This window comes from Electrophorus electricus, chromosome 9 (assembly GCF_013358815.1).
Source record: "Electrophorus electricus isolate fEleEle1 chromosome 9, fEleEle1.pri, whole genome shotgun sequence".
Lineage (NCBI taxonomy): Eukaryota > Metazoa > Chordata > Actinopteri > Gymnotiformes > Gymnotidae > Electrophorus > Electrophorus electricus.
The window spans coordinates 25556502-25574001 of NC_049543.1; the positions used below are offsets into that span (position 1 = coordinate 25556502).

Consider the following 17500-nt stretch of genomic DNA (forward strand, 5'->3'; position numbering starts at 1 on the left):
TCTGGTTTATATGTAGCTAATATTTAATCATCTGTTTCTGAATTTTGAGTAATTGTGTAAATTGGCCTAATTCAGCGCTACAGATGTTATCTGTTGTTTGTTATTTATTATTTTGCTGTGCACTTTCAGGAATTCAGAGTGGATGTTTGTTCCATTGTACAAAGTTTTGATTTGAGAGTGGCCCTCACACTTCACAAGCAATCTTTCTCCCTCTCTCTCTCTCTCTCTCTCTCTCTCTCTCCCTCTCTCTCTCCCTCTCTCTCTCTCTCTCTCTCTCTCTCTCTCTCCCTCTCTCTCTCTCTCTCCCTCTCTCTCTCCCCTCTCTCTCTCTCTCTCCCTTTCTCTCTCTCTTTCTTTCTCTCAACAGAACCCAGGGGTCTTGGCAGCTAAATTCTAGTGGACTGCAACAATATAAGAACACAGCATGATTGAATGCATTTATTTCCATTATAAGTATGCAGTTACACACACACACACACACACGTGCGTGCGGGTACACTTACACACACACAGACTCACGTGTACACACACGTCATGTCTATATACAGGCAGACACAATGTACCAGAGCTTGGTTAAAATCTCTTTGCATCACACTGCCTCTCTGTCCCGCACAGAGTCCATATAATGATCTAACGCAAGATTAGTGCTGTATGTGTTGACTTCATAAGGCTAAATGTGATTATTACTGTATGTGTTGACTTCATAAGGCTGTCTAAATGTGATTAGTACTGTATGTGTTGACTTCATAAGGCTAAATGTGATTATTACTGTATGTGTTGACTTCATATGGCTGTCTAAAAGTGATTAATACTGTATGTGTTGACTTCATAAGGCTGTCTAAATGTGATTAGTACTGTATGTGTTGACTTCATAAGGCTGTCTAAATGTGATTAGTACTGTATGTGTTGACTTCATAAGGTCTAAAGTGATCAGTACTGTAGGTGTTGGCTTCATAAGGTCTAAGGGTGATTAGTACTGTATGCGTTGACTTCATAAGTGTGACGTAGACGGCTCAGATGAAGTGAGAGGTGAGGTAGAACAGACTTGTTCTTTATTTTCCATTAGGAATGCAATAATACAAAACTACTCTAAGACAAAGCGTCTTCGTAGTATCAGTGTTGCACCCACGAGCACTTGAGCTAATGCGCAGTACTGTCTCTCCGAACCTGTAGGAATATATAATGACAGGTAATGAGGAGCAGGCGTCTCCTGTCAAAAGGCAGGTGATTGTGAACGGGCAAGTTAGTGATACGGCCCCTGTCTGGAGTGGGCTTGTCTCCTCCCGGTAGGAGACCAGCCTAGCATGACAATAAGGTCTAAATGTGATTAGTACTGTATGTGTTGACTTCATAAGTTCTAAAGGTGATTATTACAAAGTGATTATTACTGTAAACTGTGAATCAAGCTCTTTAAAACTCATAGAAACTAAAATGTATGATATTTAGTTATGGATAAATACCCCATATGTATGCAGTGCTTAGTACACCATCAGATTGAGTGTGTTTCTGCCTACATATCTCAGCGTGCAGTGCTCAGAGCGAGTGTGTTTTTGCCTACATATCCTAGCATGCAGCGCTTGGAGCAAGTATGTCTGACTCAAATACTGAAATATAGTGTGTGATAAACTAGTTGCATTTAAAGTATACAATTCATGCTTTAAATTAATTTTCCTCTTTTTGTATATCTGCAACAAACCAGGCCTTTGCATTCAGGTAAAAGTGCCATGTAAGGATAACTAGAGTGACGTTTCTCCTCAGCCTGTTACAGCCCAAATACTGAAGTGAAAATAAAACACCAGCACCATCAAAGCTCAACTCAGTGGTTTTGAAATTAGCCCGTTTGTTGTTTTTTTTTACTGAGCATGTCGGCGTGGCGTAGACTGGGTTTAATGGCTGAATGCTGTACACCCCCGGTGGGACTAATCTCAGTAAAACAAAAACAAACATTTATTGACACTTGCTAGAACTCTAATTGGAAGACACCGTACCTTGTAACTGTGGAGTCAGAGTCTGTGAAGCGTCCAGGAACAGGAGGAATTTCAGCCCAGGTTCTCACACCCAGTTTTCCAATCATATGTGACTGCTGGCTACAAGCTCTTAGCGTTTAGCTCTTAGCTTGTCTCTATCTTCTCTCTTTACTATTTCTCACCTGTAGATCTCAGTCAGCAAACACAGAATTACAGAATTACACAATGAAACAGGACACCATTGGCAGACTTGACCTCCAGCCAACAGAGACTGACCTCAGACACCACCATAGCCCCTCAAGTTACAGCAGAGTACATTATAAGTAGTAATGATGTAGTCAGTACAAACGGTTGTGTAGAACTGAAAACTCAGGACTATCACAATACTTCCATGCTTAGGACATAACACACACACACACACACTCTCATACACTGCCCCAACACACCCTTCCCCAATACTAATGCCCTGACAGACCCTACTACAATACCCTACCCTGACCCTCCCAGCTTTGGGTGGTAATTACACATTGTACATAACACACACCAGATCAGCTTCATGTTGAACTACTGTCACTTCATCTCTGCCCAGTTGTGCCCAGTTGTGCCCAGGTGTGTCCAGGTGCACCCAGGTATAGCCAAGTGTGCCCAGCTATGCCCATGTGTGTCCAGGTGTGTTCAGGTGTGCCCAGGTATATCCAGGTGTGTCCAGGTATGCCCAGATGTGCACAGGTATGCCCATGTGTGCCCAGGTATGGCCAGGTGTGTGCAGGTATGGCCAGCTGTGTGCAGGTATGGCCAGGTGTGTGCAGTTATGTCCATGTATGTAATGTGAGGTCAAAAAAACAACTAATATTAGTTATTTTAAGACAAAGTCAAAGGTGTAAACAGGAACATGGCCAAGGCATCTAGAGAAGAATTTAGCTCTGAGCATGGATGGTATACAGGGAGTTAGACACACTGACACACTTATGTGCAAACACACACACACACACACACACACACACACACACACACACACACACACACACATGTATTATCTTGCACAAACTTGTGTTTGTGCAGCATCTGACTTTTGCACACACAGAATAAATAACCACTCATAGGCGGTGATCTTAAGGCCCAGTGAATCCAGCCAAATCACAGCAGTGAAAAAAGAAGCAACCAGCCAACAGTGTTACCACCATCTCACACACGCCGTCTGTGCAGCATCAGGAGACGGATCAAAACCAGGAGTGCTGGATCAGAATAGAAGAGACTGGAAGCATGACTTTCAGTTGTCTAGTTCAGTACAAAAGCAAACAAAAATACAAACAGTAAGATACAGGATTGACATGTTAGTGAAGCAGAGAAATGAAGTTTATTTAGTGAAGCAGTGAAAGAAATTTTAATTAGTGAAGCAAGACAATTAAAGTCTGAAAGAGCACAATCCCACCAGGAGGGCGTCTCCACTGGTTCCACTCATCAGTTCTCATGGAACACACTGATATGGCAACGTCTCTCATAGCTGACACACACACACACACACACACACACACACACACACCTGACCTCTCAACACTGATTAGCTGTGATGGTGCCTCCATGTGTCTGAGGTCAGTTTGATCGGTTGCATTAGTAAAAATATATGTAGAAATAAATTCACTCACACACACACACACACACACAGTCCACACTGGCAGAGGACTGGACTGAATAGAGGCTAATGTGTGTTCACACAAACATCAGGACTCATGTTCACTGAAGTCTGTCGGTTTGTTTATTTACTTAATTCCTTCATTACTTCCTACTTACATAATTATTTACTCCCTCAGTTAAATGCTTAATTAATTACTTAATTAATAATTTACTTCACAGCTCAATTGCTCATTTACTTATGTTAACTCTGGGAATTGTGATAGGTCAGTTAATTCTCTTGAGTCCGAGAGGATTTATCCTTTTTATCATCCGGTTTATCATTAAGCACCACCTGACGGTCCCAGATGAGCTGTCACTAGGCTGCAGGTCGGCACACTGTCACCCAGAGCAACAGAATAGTGTTCTGTACACCGCAGACGGCTCTGTAGCTGTGGGCTACACCGCAGCCTCACCCGTCAAACGTGACTGAGAGAGCCATGGAAGGAAAGTGTTGTACTGTTACAGCGTCTGACCAGAACCCAGTGACACCTGCCAGCTCTGACGAACACGCTTTAGATGCAGTCTTGTACCACTACGTCAAGTATTCCCAGGATTACTCCGTAACTAGAACGGATTAGCAGACAGATGCGCTGTACAGGTTTCACACCATGACGGGTATTTGTGTGAAGCCCCTGCACTGGCTGCTAGTCTGAATAATATCAAAGTCTTTAAGGAGTACTTCATAAGAAAATAATACAGTGTACTGGTGACGAACACATTTTATAGTAATGAGAGAGAGGGAGAGATAGAGATGGAGAGAGAGAGAGGGAGAGAGAGATGGAGGGAAAGGAACATAATGAGAGAGAGGGAAGGAGGACCACTCTTCAGAAGACGTATGGCACATTAAGGCCTCCATTTGCCAGTTCAATAAACGTCGTTCCCCTCATAAGGGATATTGTTCCCTTTGTTACAGAGCCACTCATTACTGCTTACAGATGCCGGCTGCCATGAAGCATATTTCTGTCCCCAGGAAAGCAAACCAAACAGGAGTTTTAAACAGGAGGGGGGTGTAAGGTTTAAGATACCATTTGTGAGAGCTTGAAGATGTGTTCATTTCAATCTTTGAGTCATGCATAATGGACAGAGACGAGCAGCTGTGTGGGAGAGTTTCCGAGCGGGGAGGGGAAGACCCTCAGACACGGTGAGTGGATTAGGCACACGCTTGAGAGAGAGAGAGAGAGAGAGAGAGAGAGAGGGAGGGAGAGAGGGAGAGGGAGGGAGAGAGAGAGAGAGAGAGAGGGAGGGAGAGAGAGAGAGAGAGAGGGAGGGGGAGAGAGAGAGGGAGGGAGAGAGAGAGGGAGGGAGAGAGGGAGAGGGAGGGAGAGAGAGGGAGGGAGAGAGAGGGAGGGAGAGAGGGAGGGAGAGAGAGAGAGAGAGAGAGAGAGAGAGAGAGGGAGGGAGGGAGAGAGAGAGAGAGAGAGAGAGAGAGAGAGAGGGAGGGAGGGAGAGAGAGATTGCTGTGATTGTGTCTGAGCCTCTTGGCTACGTGAAAGAACATAAAGATGGAGGAAGCGGCAGAGAGAGGGAACAGCACTTCAGATTAAAGAAGAAGAAAAAGAAAGAGAGGAGGAATAAGAGAGATATCAGTCCACAGAGAGAGAGATGAGAGATATCAGTGCAGAGTGAGAAAACTCAGAGATATCAGTGCAGAGTGAGAGATATCAGTGCAGAGTGAGAGAGTTGAGAATATCAGTCCAGAGTGTTAATCCTTCCCTTCTTCTACTGTCCTTTTTCCTTTCTGTCAGACTCTTACTTATGCAGCATTCAGTGTGTGTGTGTGTGTGTGTGTGTGTGTGTGTGTGTGTGTACATGTCTGTTGTGTTGATGTTCAGCGCTGAACTCCTGCTGAGTAAACAATAATCCAGCATGTGTGTGTGTGTGCGAGCGCGTGTGTGTGAATTTGTGTTTGTGTGTCCATGTGTCCGTTTGGGGGAGGGGTCTCTGCTTTATTTAGTGTAAGGTGGATGTATTCAATGTTTTTACCTCACATTCATATATCATACATTACCTAACACTCGCATTCATATATCATACATTACCTAACACTCACATTCATATATCATGTATTACCTAACAGTCACATACATATATCATACATTACCTAACACTCACATTCATATATCATGTATTACCTAACACTCACATTCATATATCATGTATTACCTAACACTCGCATTCATATATCATACATTACCTAACACTCACATTCATATATCATGTACTACCTAACACTCACATTCATATATCATACATTACCTAACACTCACATTCCTATATCATGTATTACCTAACACTCACATTCATATATCATACATTACCTAACACTCACATTCATATATCATGCATTACCTAACACTCACATACATATATCCTGCATTGCCTAACACTCACATTCATATATCATGCATTACCTAACACTCATTCATATATCATGCATTACCTAACACTCACATTCATATATCATACATTAACCTACCTAACACATTTAACCCATTTTGTATAATACATTAAATGTAAGCTAAATCTAGACATATGCTGTATTAATAATTACATATACAGGAAAAAAGTGATGTGAAACTTCTCTATTTAAATATTCATTTAAATATCACCTTAATCATGTGATTAATTGATTAATTGAGAGAAAAACAAAACATAGATTATGTTTGAAATAATTATGTGCTGGAACATGGTTGAACACACCTCCGACACACACACACACACACACACACATCTAAACACACACACACACATACACACACACATCTAAACACACACACACACACACACACACACACACACCTACACACACACATATACACACACCTCCCCCAACACACGCTCCACACACACACACACACACACACACCTCCCCCTACACACTCACCCACAGCCACACCTTCACACAAAGACACACACACAGACCTCCACACAGAAAATACACACACACACACACACACACACACACACACACACACACACACCTCCCCCTTGTTTTTGTAACACACAGCTGCAATTCATTATTATTATGACGGGGCAGCCACATGAAAGCCTGAGACGAGATGCTGATCAGTGTAACAATAGCAAATAACGTGTTTGCAGTGTTCGCCTGAGCTGCCTCATTTCAGGGATGAGCGGACGTCAAAGCTCAAGAAGAATGTTTCAATCCAATTACGTTTAATTAGTTCAACTGAGGGTGGCTGGTAATGTCACACAGACACCAACACAGCTCCACCCAAACAGTATCAATTACTCAGCAGTGGAAGCTGATCTGCCCTCAGCCTTTATAAGGCGGGTTCGTGAGCTCAGAGAGTGGGGGCCACTGAAGAAACCTGCAGATTTAGTTATATCAGATTTAGGAGATAAGCCGCATTGGTTTTGGACTGTTGCGGTAAACAGCTCTGTGTTAAAAGTCTTGAGCTGGAAGCAGGGCAAGCTCAGTTTAGCTTGTTTTGCTAATCTACAAAACCAGCTACATGTCCATACACTTGGTTAGGGATTAGGTATTAGGGATTAGGGTTAGGGTTAGGGATTAGGGGTTAGGGTTAGGGATTAGGGATTAGGGATTAGGGTTAGGGTTAGGGATTAGGGATTAGGGGTTAGGGATTAGGGATTAGGGTTAGGGTTAGGGATTAGGGGTTAGGGTTAGGGATTAGGGATTAGGGTTAGGGTTAGGGATTAGGGATTAGGGGTTAGGGATTAGGGTTAGGGTTAGGGATTAGGGGTTAGGGTTAGGGATTAGGGATTAGGGGTTAGGGATTAGGGTTAGAGTTAGAATTAGGGTCAGGGTTAGGTTTAGGTTTAGGGAATAATTACATATCCTTCCACTTACTGGGTGCCAGTCTGCGATCTCTTCAAAGGTTATATATCAAACTGATGACTTTCTGAATTTTCAGTGTCCTGAAGTTTGTTTGTTTAATGTTTGTTTATTTAAGCAGAAAACATGGCCTACAGCGTGGCTGAATTTCACCCTCTCAACCTCATTTGTAGTGTCAGTAGAGGCTGTGGTTTCAGTAATGGGAAACGGGGACAGTGAAGCTGGGGATGAGGTTAGCCTGTGCAGACACTCCTACAGTCAGCAGGCTTAGCAACCATTTAAACATAAATCATACAATAAATCATGTTCCTCTGTAGTCAGAAAGGTTGATGTCAGTAATTGTTTTAATCATCATCCCTTTGTCATCTGTTCCTTCTCCTGCCCTCTGAAAATGCGCAAATTGGGACTTTAGGATGTGGGTGGAGCATCTGGAGCTTTCAGCTGTGTATAATTATGGGCTGGGGAATACATGAGCTATTCATGAACGCGGCAGAGCAGTGGACTGGAGGAGCTCTCACATTCAGCTAGAAACACCTGTACCAACACTCACCTGGAAACAGCTGCACTAACACCCACCTGGAAACACCTGTACCAACACTCACCTGGAAACAGCTGTACTAACACTCACCTGGAAACAGCTGTACTAACACTCACCTGGAAACACCTGTACCAACACTCACCTGGAAACACCTGTACCAACACTCACCTGGAAACAGTTGTACCAACACTCACCTGGAAACAGTTGTACCAACACTCACCTGGAAACACCTGTACCAACACTCATTTGGAAACAGCTGTACCAACACTGAACTAGAAACACCTGTAACAACATTCTACTAGCAATACCTGTAACAACACTCTACTGTAAACATCTGTACCAACACTCAACTGGAAACACCTGTACCAACACTCACCTGGAAACACCTGCATGAGTGAGAGAACTGAGAGATACTAGTCCTGAGTGAGAAACACCTGTACCAACACTCACCTGGAAACAGCTGTACCGACACTCACCTGGAAACACCTGCACCAACACTCACCTGGAAACACCTGTAACAACACTCAACTTTCAACTGCATCTACATCTTAACTCTCTACATAAGGCTGTGTTGCTTTTTAAGAAGCTAACTGAATGTTTTGGTTTGAGTGTCCATAGTGAATTCACGCTGAACCACAGGTCATTTCATTTAGCTATATGTCTGAGTTCATTAATGGTAGGGTTAAGTTCTTGTATTGCAGTATACAGGTTTAGAAGATATAAGATATTATATTATACTTCCATTATTGATTAGTGACAACCTATTAAAATGTAACCCAATCCAAAGAATTACTAGATTATAATCTGATTACTTTAATATGATTACTTTTCATTACTTTTGGATTACAGTAACCCATTAACTGCCTAAGGGTCTTGGAACACTGGTCCCCTAGAGTGCCACACAGTGCCCACTTACTTTCATATGCTACTGTTTTTTTCCTTTGCACAATCAAGACCATCTTATCAGATTTGTTAAAGTAAACCAAATGTCTCTTCTGTCCAGCACTGGTGAGATCAGATGTCTCTTCTGTCCAGCACTGGTAAGGTCAAATGTCTCTTTAGTCCAGCACTGGTGAGATCAGATGTCACTTCAGTCCAGCACTGGTAAGGTCAAATGTCTCTTTAGTCCAGTGCTGGTGAGGTCACATGTCACTTCAATCCAGCACTGCTGAGGTCACATGTCTCTTCAGTCCAGCACTGGTGAGGTCAAATGTATCTTTACTCCAGCACTGGACAAGTCACATCTCACTTCATTACAGCACTGATGAAGTCACATGTCACTTCAGTCCAGCACCTGTGAGGTCATATGTCGCTTCAGTCCAGCACTGGCGAGGTCAAATGTCACTTCAGTCCAGCACTGGTGAGGTCATGTTTCTCTAGTCCAGCACTGCTGAGGTCATAAGTCTCTGTAGTCCAGCACGGGTGAGGTCATGTTTCTGTAGTCCAGCACTGGTGAGGTCACATGTCACTTTAGTCCAGCACTGCTGAGGCCATATGTGTCTTTAGTCCAGCACTGCTGAGGCCATATGTGTCTTTAGTCCAGCACTGCTGAGGTCATAAGTCTCTTTAGTCCAGCACTGGTGAGGTCACATGTCTTTTCAGTCCAGCACTGGGGAGGTCACGTCTCTCTAGTCCAGCATTGGTGAGGTCAAATGTCTCTTTAGTCCAGCACTGGTGAGGTCACATGTTTCTTCAGTGCAGCCCTGATGAGGTCACATGTCACTTCAGTTCAGCACTAATGAGGATAAATGTCTGTTTAGTCCAGCACTGGTGAGGTCACATGTCTCTATACTCCAACACTGGTGAGGTCACATCTCACTTCAGTACAGCACTAGCTAAGTCACATGTCTCTTCAGTCCAGCACTGTTGAGGCCAAATGTCTCTTCAGTCCAGCACTGCTGAGGTCACATGTCACTTCATTCCAGCACTGCTGAGGTCACATGTCACTTTAGTCCAGCACTGGAGAGGTTACATGTCACTTCAGTCCAGCACTGGTGAGGTCACATGTTTCTCTAGTCCAGCACTGCTGAGGCCAAATGTCTCTTCAGTCCAGCACTGCTGAGGTCACATGTCGCTTCAGTCCAGCACTGGTGAGGTCAAATGTCTCTTTAGTCCAGCACTGGTGAGGTCACATGTTTCTTCAGTGCAGCACTGATGAGGTCACATGTCACTTCAGTTCAGCACTAATGAGGATAAATATCTGTTTAGTCCAGCACTGGTAAGGTCACATGTCTCTTTAGTGCAGCACTGCTGAGGTCACATGTCTCTTTAGTTGAGCACTAGTGAGGTCACATCTCACTTCCGTCCAGCCCTGGTGAGGTCACATGTCACTTCAGTCCTGCACCTGTGAGGTCACAAGTCTCTTTACTCCAGCACTGGTAAGGTGACATATTTCTTTATTCCAGCACTGGCGAGGTCACATGTCTCTTCAGTCCAGCACTGGTGAGGCCAAATGTCTCTTTAGTCGAGCATTGGTGAGGTCAAATGTCGCTTCAGTCCAGCACTGGGGAGGTCACATTTCGCTTCAGTCCAGCACTGGTGAGGTCAAATGTCTCTTCAGTCCAGCACTAGTGAGGTCACATGTCTCTTCAGTCCAGCACTGGTCAGGTGCAGAATGCCCTGTCCCACCACTCCTGTCAAACTGGTAAAGTCCACCAGTGTCAACAGTCCAAACAGGTGTAGAGTGCTGTGGCATCAGTGAGCTCAAAGTTCTTCATACCAAATATGTGGTATTTTGCTAGAACAAGCTGAATAAACATAAAAAATTAAGAATCGAAAACTCTTTCACTGTAGGAAATCATGAACTCTCTATTTTAAAATGTTTCCATTGATTGGCTAAAACTGCAGCGCACTCGGGTGGTTATGGGATGCATCTTTAAAAGCAGACAGTCCAAGTTTCTCAGTCCCACCACATGAAAACTGAATTGCAGGCAGGAGCTTCTCACCTGATAACATTAACGAAAACAGACAAAGACATGAACGGCACCTGGAAGGTCAGACGAGTCTGTTTCCAGTCCCAGATTACAGGAGAATGAGGTCAAATCCCCAGGAACAAAGCACATGGTGATCGACATGTGTTACATCTTTAAACACAAGTCACATTCAGTCCGGATGCTGCTTTACTTACCGTTTATGAATTAAAGAAACAAATGTACTGATTCATCTTTGTTTTCTTTTTAAATATTTATTTGAAATTAGTAAAGACAAGTCAAATTTATTTCTATAGCGCTTTGTACAACAGATGTTGTCACAAAGCGGTTTTACAAATATCCAAGACCAAGCCCCCAGAGAGCAAGCCAAGGGTGATAGTGGTGAGGAAAAACTCTCTAGAGCACGAGGAAGAAATCTTGAGAGGAACCAAGGCTCAAAGGGGGCCATCCTCCTCTGGCTGACAACGGTCACTTACCTAAATTACCTCCAGATACACTTAGTTTACATGAATTTTAATACCAGGAGTCCATGATACATCTCATTCTCACAAAATTCATGCCACCCCAGTTCCTGAAGTTCCTGTTCTCCCCAGGACTGAAATTCCACATCCTGCCCCTGTAGTGGGAATGCTCGTACACGAGACAGTGTTCGTCCATCACCCGGCAGGACATGCAGCCGCCGGAACAGCGGTAGTGATCCGTGAAGGGATCGCAGTCATCCGTCATCTCCATCATCTGACCCATGATGTTCTCCCTGTCATAGATCCTCATTCTGTAGGATCCTCTGTGCTGTTTCGGAAGAGAAAAACATTTTCACGCTCGGTGGGAAGGTTTGTAAGTTACAGTGAGAACTTTCTGTTAGTCGGCTGGAATAGTCGGACCCGAGGGGTCGCGCAGGGAGCTGAGGTAGTTACTCATCTACCCCATGTTCCCTATCCCACATGTTCTTGTCTTCCTGTCTTCAGGAAGGAGCTGTTTCCCGTATAGTTGGGGCAGTCGTACCCCATCCAATCGCTGCCCTCCACTCGTAGTAACAGTCACCTGTGCAGTCTTAGGACTGACCCAAGAAGTTCATGTCCTCATAGAAGATAACCTGTTTGGCTAAAATAAATGAAAAATAAATTTCAATCATAACAATACCTACACATCACACTACACACAGTTCACTACACATCACACTACACACAGTACACTACAAACATCACACTACACATCACACCACACACTGCACAATACACACATTACACTACACACAGTTCACTACACATCACACTACACACAGTACACTACCCATCACACCACACACTGCACAATACACACATTACACTACACATCACACTACACATCACACTACCCATCACACCACACACTGCACAATACACACATTACACTACACATCACACTACACTACACATCACACAGTACACTACACATCACACCACACACTGCACAATACACACATTACACTACACACCACACACTGCACAATACACACATTACACTACACGTCACACTACACACAGTACACTACACATCACACTACACATCACACCACACACTGCACAATACACACAGTACACTACACATCACACTATCCATCATACTACACATACTCATGTGGTGTTCACCTTGACCATTGTGTCGGCTGGTTGACCTGGTTAGTTCATCACTGTGTCTCACACAGTTCACTGGGTGAACTGTCACCCTTCAGTGTGTCGTACAGTTAAAACTCCACAGCACAGAGTCCCACAGGAATGTGGCTGTCCTCTTCATTCCCACGAGACACAACCTCCACAACACTTTACTGCCAATGCTATTGGCAAAACAACGCATGACAAATCGTCCAGGCCTTTTCTGGAAACTGTGTTATGGTACTTTTATTCCACAGAGGGCATGTGTTTCCGTTTTTATGTGAGTGACTTTTATCTGTCCCCCCACAATCGCTTTCTTTCTTTTTCTGCATGCTGCCAGAATGACTAATTTGGTGCTGGTACAGAGAGTCCTTTTCAACTTTTGCCAAAAAAGCTTGTCTAAGCATTAAAAACGCACCTTGCTGATCTGATGTGCGTTGGTAACCCTTCCTCTCTTAAAGCGTACACACTTTACACTCCTCTACAGCATTTCAGCACTCTCTGCTGTCATGGTTACGGTCGTTTGGACCAGTGGTTCAGGTGTGTGTGTGATCTCTGTAGTATACCATTCTTACATGCACTGCCACTGCAGACTATGTGTCTTATAATGTGTATATATATAATGATGCACACTACTAAGGTAGAGGCAGATTTTATTGATATCTGAACAGTCACATTAATACTGTCCTCTACATCTGTTCCCAAGGATCTCTGCTGCGGTTGGTTTAAAGGAAGCAAGGGCCTAACTGGGCATGTCTTACGGCCTTGCTATGATTTCTGGGTAATGTAGGAATTTGTGCTTATCTAGAGGGTAAATCAGTACTGTAAAAGAGAACTACAATAATCTATAAGAACAGACAGTATTTGCAGTATTTTACACTCTGTAGTAAGTATTGCACCTGTATCTGTGGGCTGTTAGTGTTGCACATCCGAAAGGGCAGGGCTTTGCATGTACACCTCTTATGTCAAATGGTTTGATCCACAGTGCTGAATATGAATTCTGAAATCTCTGAATCCAAGAGCCAGAGAAATATCATGATCCTATTTTATTTTTCAACAGAAATACTTTGTACAAAGTTCCTACATTTTTAGTCAGTAAAACTGTGGTTTTTGACTCTTAATGTGCCTCCTAACCTTGCCTGTGGTCACACCCTCACAATAGAGAACTATAATATGCACTTGTTTGACTGTGAGCCTTTTTGACTTTCACATTTACATTTTTTTTTTTTGTTGTTGTTATGATCACACCACAGGTCTTACAGGAAGTCATACTGGAAGTCTCTGCTTGTGGTAAAGCTATTTTCTCTCCCACAGTGTTCCTCATAAGGAACAGGAGACGGCAGGTTAGGAAACCCTGGCACCAGTTCTGGACTCTCAGGACTGGAGCTCAGTGGATATGTTATTGCCCTGGCACTGGATCTGGATTCTCAGGACTTCTCAAGACTTCTCAGGACTTCTCAGGCCTGCAGATCTGCTAAAACCATCAATGTCACCACACTTGTTAATTCAGCTTGCTAAGTGTTTTTTAACAAGTTTGCAAAAATAGATTCTTGCACTGAAAAACTGATTCTTGCGCTGACTCTGGAATAAAGATGGTGTTAAATGCCTGCATCACAATAGGGTACGATTACATGCACTGGCATACCACAATGTGCTTTAATTTGCAGGCTTGTAAAATGTTAAAAAAAACACACAAATCACTATGCTGGTGAATAATCTGAACAGATGACAGTCTGATCACAATAGTCTGATCACAACTCCAACTGCTGCCACAGACATGAACCTTGAAACTTGTTGAGAGGTGAAATATCCACCTGAATCAGCAGGTGTTGAATGTGTGTGTGTGCGTATTTACCAGGATCCCTGGAGAGAGTGGTTTTTGCTACCCTTTCTGCAGAGAACGTAAGTGAATCACATTTAAATTAAATTGTCAGGATCAGAAGAGAAAAGGCTGGAGCAGCAACAGGCTGTGTATTGATCCAACATCATCTGACAGCACATTTTAATGTGAAACCAACGGGAGTTTGTTGAATGTGTGATGAAACAGAGCTGGACTTGCTGAGGTGCAGCTGAGGAAGTCACCAAACATGTTTCACAACTGCATCGTGCTGATATCTGGTCTGGTCAAAAACTACATTTTAACCTGACTTCAACACGTCAAGAAAACTGATGTCCGTGTTCTTTCCATCTGTTCACCCACGACAAAATGATAACAAAAACAAAGCAGCAGACTACACCCACTAACATACACACAAGGCTTTGGTGCTGTTCCTCTGTATGTGTGTTTTCAAGAACGGGCAATTACACACGTGGGTCTGAACTTGAGGTGTGTCTGGTGTGTGTGTGTGTGTGTGTGTGTGTGTGTGTGTGTGTGTGTGTGTGTGTGTGTGTGTCAGGTCATGTACACCTTCACACATGCCTGGCAGTGTAGGGTTGACTCTGAGCACTTTCTGATGCTTGGTTCCCTATATCACAGAAATCAAGAATTCAGAAGCGAGTGACTATTGATTTAAGTGTTTCTTTCAGTCATGACAGTTCCTGTCTGCTTGGAGACCAGAGAGAGAAGAGCTCACGTGTCTGTCAGTAAGTGTTGCGATATAAGAGCACACACTTGGTGTTACATCAGCTCATGCTACTGGATATAAAGAAGAAAAAAGTGACCCTATAAAAAATGGATCCTCCTTTAATTCTTTTCTGAAGATATGCGTATACACTCACTCACCTTCAGAGGGGTGTGACGTGTGCACACATCCAGGTTAAGAGAGTGTCAGGTCTGGACCTTCTTCACGTGCTCAGCTGACAGGGAGCAAGGAAAAAGTCATTCTCCATTGACAGATAACTGTGATCTCCGACCTGCAGAGCCAGCGTTTCTGAATGTGTGATCAAACTGATGGAATAACAACAGAGAAAAAGAGAAGAATCCAGCCTTCTTTTGTAGCCTGCGTGTTGTCTGGAGCACAGACCTGATCTGGGGACGGGATGGATGTGGGAAGAGGTGTCCGTGAACCCGTCACATGTGTGAGGCAAAGCGCTATGCACCGTCGCGGCCTTGCAGAGGAAGACAGACGAAGAACCGGATCAGTTAAATGGGGAGATTACTAAAAGGCAGACGCGCCGGTAACCACGGTAATGGCAGTAATGACAGATTAATGACGGTAATTGTGTCTACGTTAAAATAACTACTAAAAAGAACACAACTACGCCTCATAGACCAAACACAAACTCCACCATATGTTTAATGCATATAAATGTATTAAACAACATGCCTCTCCCTCTCTCTCTCTCTCTCTCTCTCTCTCTCTCATACCTGCCTTCCTCTCTGTCTCTCTCTCTCTCTGTGTGTGTACTTTGGCTCTTCTGCTGTCATGGCCAGTGTGTCCGTCTCCTTTTTGAGGTCATGTTGTGAACACAGGAGCCATGTGGAAGCACTGTGCCTCACACACAGGCCTGTCCTCACAGCGGTGACGCCCACATGGGAATGACACAGCACTAGCTGCTGAGCTGATAGGCCTGTCAAATGCATTGCCATGGCGACACAGCTGTCACTACTGGGTGGAGAGTGGTTGATACCCAAAACAACCCAGCCAGCAGCAGTGAGAGAGATGTGGAGGGTAGCTCAGTCCCGCTGGTGTCTTCCTCTACGCCGCGCTGATGACTAATGAATAGAGGCTGAATGGGTATATGAATTGTGCTGAAGCACATGTAAAGCTTATGTAATACACACACTTTTCTGATGTTTTACACACACACACACACACACACACACACACACACACTCACACAGAGGCCTAAGGATTTTAGAGTGTGATGAGGTGTTTGTGCTGTTGCTAGAATCACACTATTGTCTGTTTCCTTTGACTTCAGCCCATGTAAATCACCTTGACTTGCTGTCGAGTGTGAAACGGGTTACGTAAGTAAACTTGAACTTGAATGCTGTTCCAGGGTCTGTTGGAAACATTCCTCAAGCGTTGGGGTCGGAGCCACAAATGCCCTTATCACCAATGAGACACAAAAATGCCCCCATCACCACAGGGAAACACAAATGCCCCTATCGCAAGATTTGTGTGTGTGTGTGTGTGTGTGTGTGTGTGTGTGTGTGGCCTCCACCATGGACATGTGAAGATAAACCACACAGCCGAATGAGCGCTCTTCTGTCTGTGCTCAGTGTCCTGCAGGCCAGCAGGACTGTGGACTAATTCACAACCCAAAACATGGAAAACTGGACCAGAGTCCATACCATGCTGTGCACAGGGGAGACCAGACACCTCCACCTGCTGCACCTGTCAGAGGGAGCTCCATCTGTGTGCCCTGCACTGCTGAGATCCAACCCTACAGTATCTCCCCTGCTGCACCCTGAGTCACTGCGTACCTCAACTAGCTTTCAAAACCTAGTTTGTTTTCCATTCCTTATGCACGTGCGTTTCCTGCACAGGCATTCGCTCATCCTGTTTCTCTCTGGCCGCCAGTTTAACTTAGCGTGCCTTTACTAGCTCAGAACAAAGGCCAATGGTCCAATGTCTACCTTCCTCCGACTCCACCTGTCTGTCAACAAACATGAAACTTCCACAGGCGCTCCGGTGCATCGGGGTCGTCACCGTTCGCTATCGAGCTTTGGTGAGAGGAAGTGGGGTTCCGTGAGCTCAGTGAAAGCGCACGAGGGAAGAAACCCGCAAAACCACATCAATCATTGATCCGTGCGCACGTGCGCCTTTATCTTTCTTAACATTTACTGTGCGTTTACTGGTCTGCAAAATCGTGCACGTTCTTTTTTTAGACACATAAACATTAACATTAGAAATCGCGTGATAGTTTTATTTAACTGCTTGTACTTGTTCAGAATTTTTTTTTTTTTCCGGCAGTCTACCAGCACGTTTCTTTCAACAGCGAATTCGACGTCGCGCACGCAAAGAAATTTCTGGTGGCGAGTTAAGCGAGCGTGAAGTACA

The 17500-nt window shown here is 44.1% G+C and overlaps 1 pseudogene; it reads right to left on the bottom strand.

Annotated features, from left to right (window-relative positions):
* Window positions 1-11375: 11375 nt before the first annotated feature.
* LOC113567628 lies at window positions 11376-12696 on the bottom strand (annotated as a pseudogene).
* Window positions 12697-17500: the final 4804 nt, after the last annotated feature.